Source organism: Gekko japonicus, unplaced genomic scaffold (genome assembly GCF_001447785.1).
Source record: "Gekko japonicus isolate JY-2015 unplaced genomic scaffold, Gekko_japonicus_V1.1 scaffold309, whole genome shotgun sequence".
Taxonomy (NCBI): domain Eukaryota; kingdom Metazoa; phylum Chordata; class Lepidosauria; order Squamata; family Gekkonidae; genus Gekko; species Gekko japonicus.
In genome coordinates, this window is record NW_015166430.1 from 851,880 (window position 1) to 858,900 (window position 7,021).

Sequence of the window (7,021 nt, forward strand, 5' to 3'; positions counted from 1 at the left end):
TCTAATAATTGATCAAATACTTTGGTTGTTATATTTTCAGCTAAATGGCTCCCAGTTTTGCTGTTCCCCAGCATGGCGGGGTGCAATTTGATAGCATCTAATCCTACAGGATGCAGACAGAGATGCCTTAATGCCATGACCTTAATGTGTTTCTCTCTGGCTCTCTTTTTGTTTTAACATACACCCTGATGAAGAGTTCTGGAGAACGCAAAAGCCTGCACAATGTGTTATGTTATTTTGTTTGGTCTTATGTAGCTTTTGGTTTGGTATACCACTGCAATAGAATTGAGGCATTTAAAAAATGACCTGTAAAAGATGTCCTACCTAATCCCTGTTTCTCCTGCTCATGACCTTTGCTCCACCAACTCTAGCATCCTAAAGGCTCATCCTCTGCCTATTGCCCCTTGCTGGTCCCTACACCTGGAATTATCTCCTGGAACAACTGGACAATAGGACCTCTCCTCAAAATCCACCTGAAACCTATGGCATAACCCCTTAGTCCTCACCCTTAATTTAAACGAAAACTTAGGAGTGCAACAGTGTCTGTTAACATTTACTGTGGCTACCTTTGCTTCTCCCATCCATTCTTGTTTCCCCTGTTGTAAAACTTTAAATTCTAAGGGGCCTGACTTTTGCTTATATTATTATAAAGTGCCTGCATAAACAAAATCTGAACTTCCTGTGAATATCTGGTTGGCTGGTGTTGGAAACAGAATGCATGATTAGAAGGGTTTTGGTCTGATCATAGATTCATAGAATCACAGAGTTGGAAAGAGCCATACAGGCCATCTAGTCCAACCCAGGATCAGCCTAGAACATCCCTGACAGGTGTTTGTCCAGCCACTGCTTACCACACACACACACACACACACACACACACACACACACACACACTTAATGTATAATATACTTATATATTGGTCTTATTATATACTTAAGAATAAGATGTTCATTTCACACCAGAAGGGGAGCCTGAGGAGGGTGGGGTTTGGGGCATAATGCCACTGAGTCCATCTTCCAGAGTGGCCAGGGGGATTGATCTCTGTCACCTGGAGAACAGCTGTAGTAGTGGGAGATCTCCAGCCACCACCTGGGGGCTGGCAACCCTACTGCTGAGGCACCTCTCAATCATTGGTTTTGATCTGTTAGTCTGGGGCAACTCTTTCCATCACTCTCTTTTCTTCCACTGATGGTCCCAGCAGTTGTAATTTCCATAGAATAATACATGAGAACTGCACATACTAAATCTGCAAATAATATTTGCATAGTGCTAGCATATCCAAGTCTAGGCAAAAATAGCTGCCATTCTATAAAATATAGTACTTTTTCCAGAATAATTAAAAATAATTCTTAGGGAGAAACTATATTTTAAAATTGGATTGAGCTGATAAGAGCAAAATTAGTGGTAAATATGATTAAGGCCCCTCCATACACACACATGCATACTTTAATAAAAAATTAACAAAAAATTATTTTAGATACATTTGTGCATTGCCTCTCAACATGTTTCCAAAGTAGTGAACAGACTAAAATCTATGACATAACATATTAGTATAAGCAACAAAACCACAATAGTTTATTCATAACAAAGTCTGTCTGAAGCTGTTTTCCAAAGTATGACAGCTCACATGGCCTATAGGAATGCCATTTGTATAGGAATGTTCAATGTGTGGTGTGAACTGATTTCCTTCCTCTAAAGGTCCAGATCCCCACTTAGTGTTGAGAGCATAGATTGAAGGCAACCGATTTGTCTACACCAATAAAGACTCAGAGTTAAGGTCTACAGGAATGCAGTCATGCCTTTCAGCATTTTCTCAAAAAGTGTATTTTCCCAAATCTGTAAAACTGTTGGCTAAAATGTACAATATATTTTAAAATAGCTCTGTTCCACTTTCTGTCCTACATTAGCCACATTATTCATGTACACAAATATTGTAGAGAGTCAAAAGTGCATTTATTCTCATTTTGTGACAATGCCTTATGTACTCTGCCACCTTGCTCCATAGGTACATCAGGCCTTCTGACACACTTCCGGTGATGTCAGGGGGTGTGGCCTTCTGTCACTTCCGGTGATGTCAGGGGGCGTGGCATATGCAAATAAGTTATGCTAATGAGTTATGCTAATGAGCTCCGGCAGCTCTTTTTCTACAACAAGACCCCTGGGTACATCACATCGCCAGATCCCATCAGCATTCATCAAAATTCACCATTCATAATTATTCTACTGCAGACATTAAAATAGTGGTATCAACCCATATATTCTAAAACTACTATTCAGTGTTATTTTGTTGTCCATCCGGAAGCACTTCACAAACCATCTACTATTACCATGAAGATTTAAAACATAGTTTAAATGAAAACATTTGCCACAAATCACATGGATTTCTCCATAGTTCTTGCATAAGTCCCCCAAACAGACTTTGAACCCATATTTAGTAAAACAACCAATAAATGCCAAATCCTTGACAAGTTATGAAAACAATAAGGAACTAACAAGAACATATACACAGTTTGATCATTTAGCCAGATAACATTTGACTGAGCTGAACTAATATTTGTCCTAGGTGAGATTATGATTGATAATTTGGATTTAGGAACAAACACAGTCAGCATTCTGGGACTGTATGTTGGTAGGAAATCTGACCTATATACTACCTAGTGAATTCATGCAGGGTGCATTCTTGCAGACAAAAAGTGTTTGAAAAGAATCCTTGAAGGGTAGCTGTTGGGCAGCAGTAATAGTGGCACAGAATTTGTAATGGACAATGGCAGTGACACTTAAAATAACCCTTGTTAGAAGTGGAAGAAGGCCATAGTAAACCGCTTCTTATTATCACGTATCTTGAAACCCCTATAATGAAACAACCCAAAATGAAAGAAGATACAGTGTGGTCTCTCTCCTGCCAGGTAAGTATAAAAAGATACAGTGCTGGAAGACAGGACCCCCTGGTTGGAAGGCACTTATTTAGCTAATGGGGAAGAGCAGAAGACAAATACAAATAGCACTGTTCGTAATGATGCAGCCATTTTGAAGCTGAAAGGACATGCAAATTGCTGATGTGAATAGATGCAAAAGGAAAGTCCAACATGGAATGTGAGACATATGAATCAAAGTAAGCTTGAAATCATAAAACATGAAATGGAATATTTAAACGTTGGAATCCTGGGCGTGAATGGACTAAAGTGGAGTGGATTAGGACATTTTCAGTCAGAAAATTACTGTTTTACTCTGGAAATGATGAACTCAGAAGAAACAGTGTTGATCTAATCATGAGGCAAGACAGCACAAGCCATTGGAGCTATCATGCAAAGTCTGACCAAATAATATCAATCAGTCTTCATGGAAAGCCTATCAACATTACTGTCATTTAAGTTTATGCCTCAACTATGGATGCTGAAGAAGGAGAAATTGAAAGCTTTTATGCAAGTGTCCAGGAAGTAATTGATTATATGCCTAAAGAAGATGTACTTTTAATTATAAGTGATTGTAACACAAAAGCAGAATCAGTTATTGGAAAATTTGGACTACCATTATGAAATGAAGCAGGAGAACAACTCATAACATTTTATGAAGTGAACAATTTGTTCATTGCACACTTATGCTTCAGGCCACCGCATAGACGACTGTAAATGTGAACATCACTGGCTGGCCCATACAGGAATCAAATAGGTTACATAATCTGAAGCAGAGGGTGGACAAGCTCTGTTCTCTCTATTAAAACAAGACCAGGAGCTGATTGTGGTACAGTCCACAAATTGTTAATATCAAAAATTAGAATGGAGCTGAAGAAAAACACTAAAACAATCATAGAGCCAAAATATAATCTAAATAACATTCCAGAAGATATTAAGGACTGTGTAAAGAACAGATTTGCAGTACTTTCAATTAAATACGAACCGGAAGAACTGTGTGTTGAAACTGGAGACATTATCAAGGAAGAATGTGCAAAGACTATTCTTGTAGCCAAAAGAAATGAAAAACCTCAATGGATGACTGATGAAACTATTAAAATTGCTAGACAAGAAGTAAAAGGTGACATAAATAGAACCAGTAGTCTAACTGCAGCATTCAGCTACTTGCATGCAGAGACAAAAATAAGTATTTTAAGTACTAGTGCAAAGAAGTAGAAAAGAATAACAAAAAAGGAAGAAGATGAGATCTGTTCCACAAGATCCAGGAAATCAAAAGAAAATTCAAACCAAGGCTAGGGATGCTGAACGATCAGTACAGAAATGCATTATCTGATCAGGACAGAGAAAGAAAAGATGGAAACAACACACTGAAGAACTATACAGAACAGATGGAAGGATGATATTCCTTCAAACATAATATTTTGGTGAAGAACCTGCAATTTTAGAAAGTAAAGTGAAAGCTGCACTCAAAGCAGTTGGGAGAAACAAATCACCAGGAACAGATGGGTATCAATAGAGCAATTTCAAGTTACAGAAATTGAGCCCATTAAATTTTTACCAAGAATATGCCAACAAATATGGAAAACGAAACAATGACCCACAGGCTGGAAATGCTTGATCTCCATTCCAGGTCCAAAAAAGGTGATGTCAAGGATTGCAGCGACTATCTGACCATCACATTAATTTCCCATGCAAGCAAAGTGATACTCAAAACTTTACAACAGAGACCCTTACCATGTATGGAATGAGAAATGCTAGATGTTCAACCTGGATTCAGAAAAGGAAGAAAATTATGTCAGCCACTGGCTGGGCCCAGTTGCATATTGCTAGCCACTCATTTAAGGTGCATTGTTGGGAACCTGTAAAGACTTGCAGGGGGCAACTCACTTTCTCCTGTATCTACTCTCTACACTATTTCCTCTTTCTCGCCTCCTGGCAAAGACTCTTACCATGTATGGAGTGAAAAAAGTCAGATGTTCAAGCACTAAATATCAAATTGATGATTTACATTGGTTACTGGAGCGTACAAGAGAATTTCAGGTGAAAATCAGTTTTTGTTTTATAGGTTACAAAGGTTTCAACTGTGTGGATCATGAAAAGGTTTGGATAGGTGTGCCACAAGATCTGATTGTTTTGACGCACAACCTGCACTCTGGAGGCTATTTTGTTAGGACAGAATGTGGAGAAATAGAATGGTTTCCAAATGGCAAAAGTGTAAAAGGATGTATATTATCTCCCTCTCTCTTCAGTCTATATGCAGAACATATCCTAAGGAAAGATGGATTAGGTTTAGATTAAGGCAGAATGAAAATTGGTGGAAGGAACGTTAACTATTTGAGATATGTAGATGACATCACATTATTGGCAGAAAATAGTAAGGACTTAAAGTGACTGCTGATGAAGGTTAAAGGAGAAAGTGCCAAAGCCTGATTATAGCTGAGCATTAAGAAGGTAAAACTAATGACTACTGAAAAATTACACAATTTTAAGGTTGAGAATGAAGAAATTGTTCGAGATTTCCTGTTCCTTTGGCTCCACCAAAAAGGAACCAAGAAAGCAGAAGATTGAGAATTGGAAGGGCAGCCATGAAGGAAATAGAAAGAACCTTAAGTGTAAGGAACTATGACTGAGGACCAAGATCAAGACATTTATACAATGATATTTCCCATGGGTATGGAAACTGGACAGTAAAGAAAGCCAACAGGAAGAAAATTAATGAAATGTGTTGTTGGAGGAGCGTTTTACAGATACTGTGGACCGTCAAAAAGACAATGAGTGGGTTCTAGATCAGATCAAATCTGAATTACCTCTAGAAGCTAAAATGCCTAAACTGAGGCTATCAAATTTTGATCATATTATGAGAAGACAAGGCTCACTGAAAAAGACAATTCTAGGAAAAGATGAAGGCAGTCGGAAAAAAGGAAAACCTACCATGAGGTGGATTGACTCAGTTAAGGAAGCCATGGCCCTCAGTTTGCAAGGTCTGAGCAAGGCTGTTAATGACAGGACATTTTGGAGGTCATTAATTCATAGTGTCATCATAAGTTGGAAACGACTTGATGGCGCATATCACACACTAGTTTTTGCGATCTATACTGTGACTGTATGAAGGTTACTATGTGGCTGAAAGCCTTTGAAACCCCTCCCTAGGTCTTCAAGGAAAGTGAGAGAGAGAAGAGAGAGATGGAGCTGTAATGCCTGATGTCAGTATCAAGAATTGGTACATCTGGCAAATTTTCTGAGCTGTGAACTGGCAAGTGTTCAGTTCAGATCTTGCCTTTGTCACTTTCTGGGTGGCTCTTAGCCTCCACATGGTATCTGCAGTATGGGGATAATAATACACCTCTACCTTACAGGATTGCTGAGATAAGATAAACGTATACATGTACACATAAGTGCCTATCATTGAGGGCAGAATGGCAAGTTAAAATGGCCCAGCTAAGTGGTCCCTGCACCACTATAAGCCATCACTAAAGAAGCTACTTGGCCCAGAGTGGGCCACTGGCACCAATGATGGATGGAGACAGCAGGTGAGCAGACGCTCATTGGTGGTCCCAGGACTGGGTCTGAGTTGAGTATCCCCCACAACACTAGTAGAGCTACTGGGCCTTGGTTCTGCTAGTTCCTGGTTTCCTGTAGCCCTCCGGGAACTTTCCCTGTCAGTTAAATGGCCAGTCCATCCTTGACCCTCATCACCATCTGATTTAAGATTAAACTTAAGCACTGAGTATTTATCAGGGTGATCAGTCAGTGCATGTTCCAGCTGTATATTATCAATTATGCAATAACCCCCAAGACCTGATTCAAAGATAGTTTTGCAATATCCATTCTGTACTTGTAACAGAGGGAAATTGTTTACCCCTTTTAAAATAATTGGGATGAAAAGATAAAGTTGCCTTATACGAAGTGAGACCATTGAGCCACCTACTATTGTCGGATTGGCTGTGGCTCTGTTAAGGAAAGTCTTTCTTAACACCAGAGATCCTTCAACTGGAGATGCCAGTGGTTAAACCTGGGACTTCCTCTACCAATGAGACATACCCCTCCCTGGAAGAAGGTACCACTTTCCAAACAATCCAGCAGAGTTTACATGGGATTTCAGCTGGCC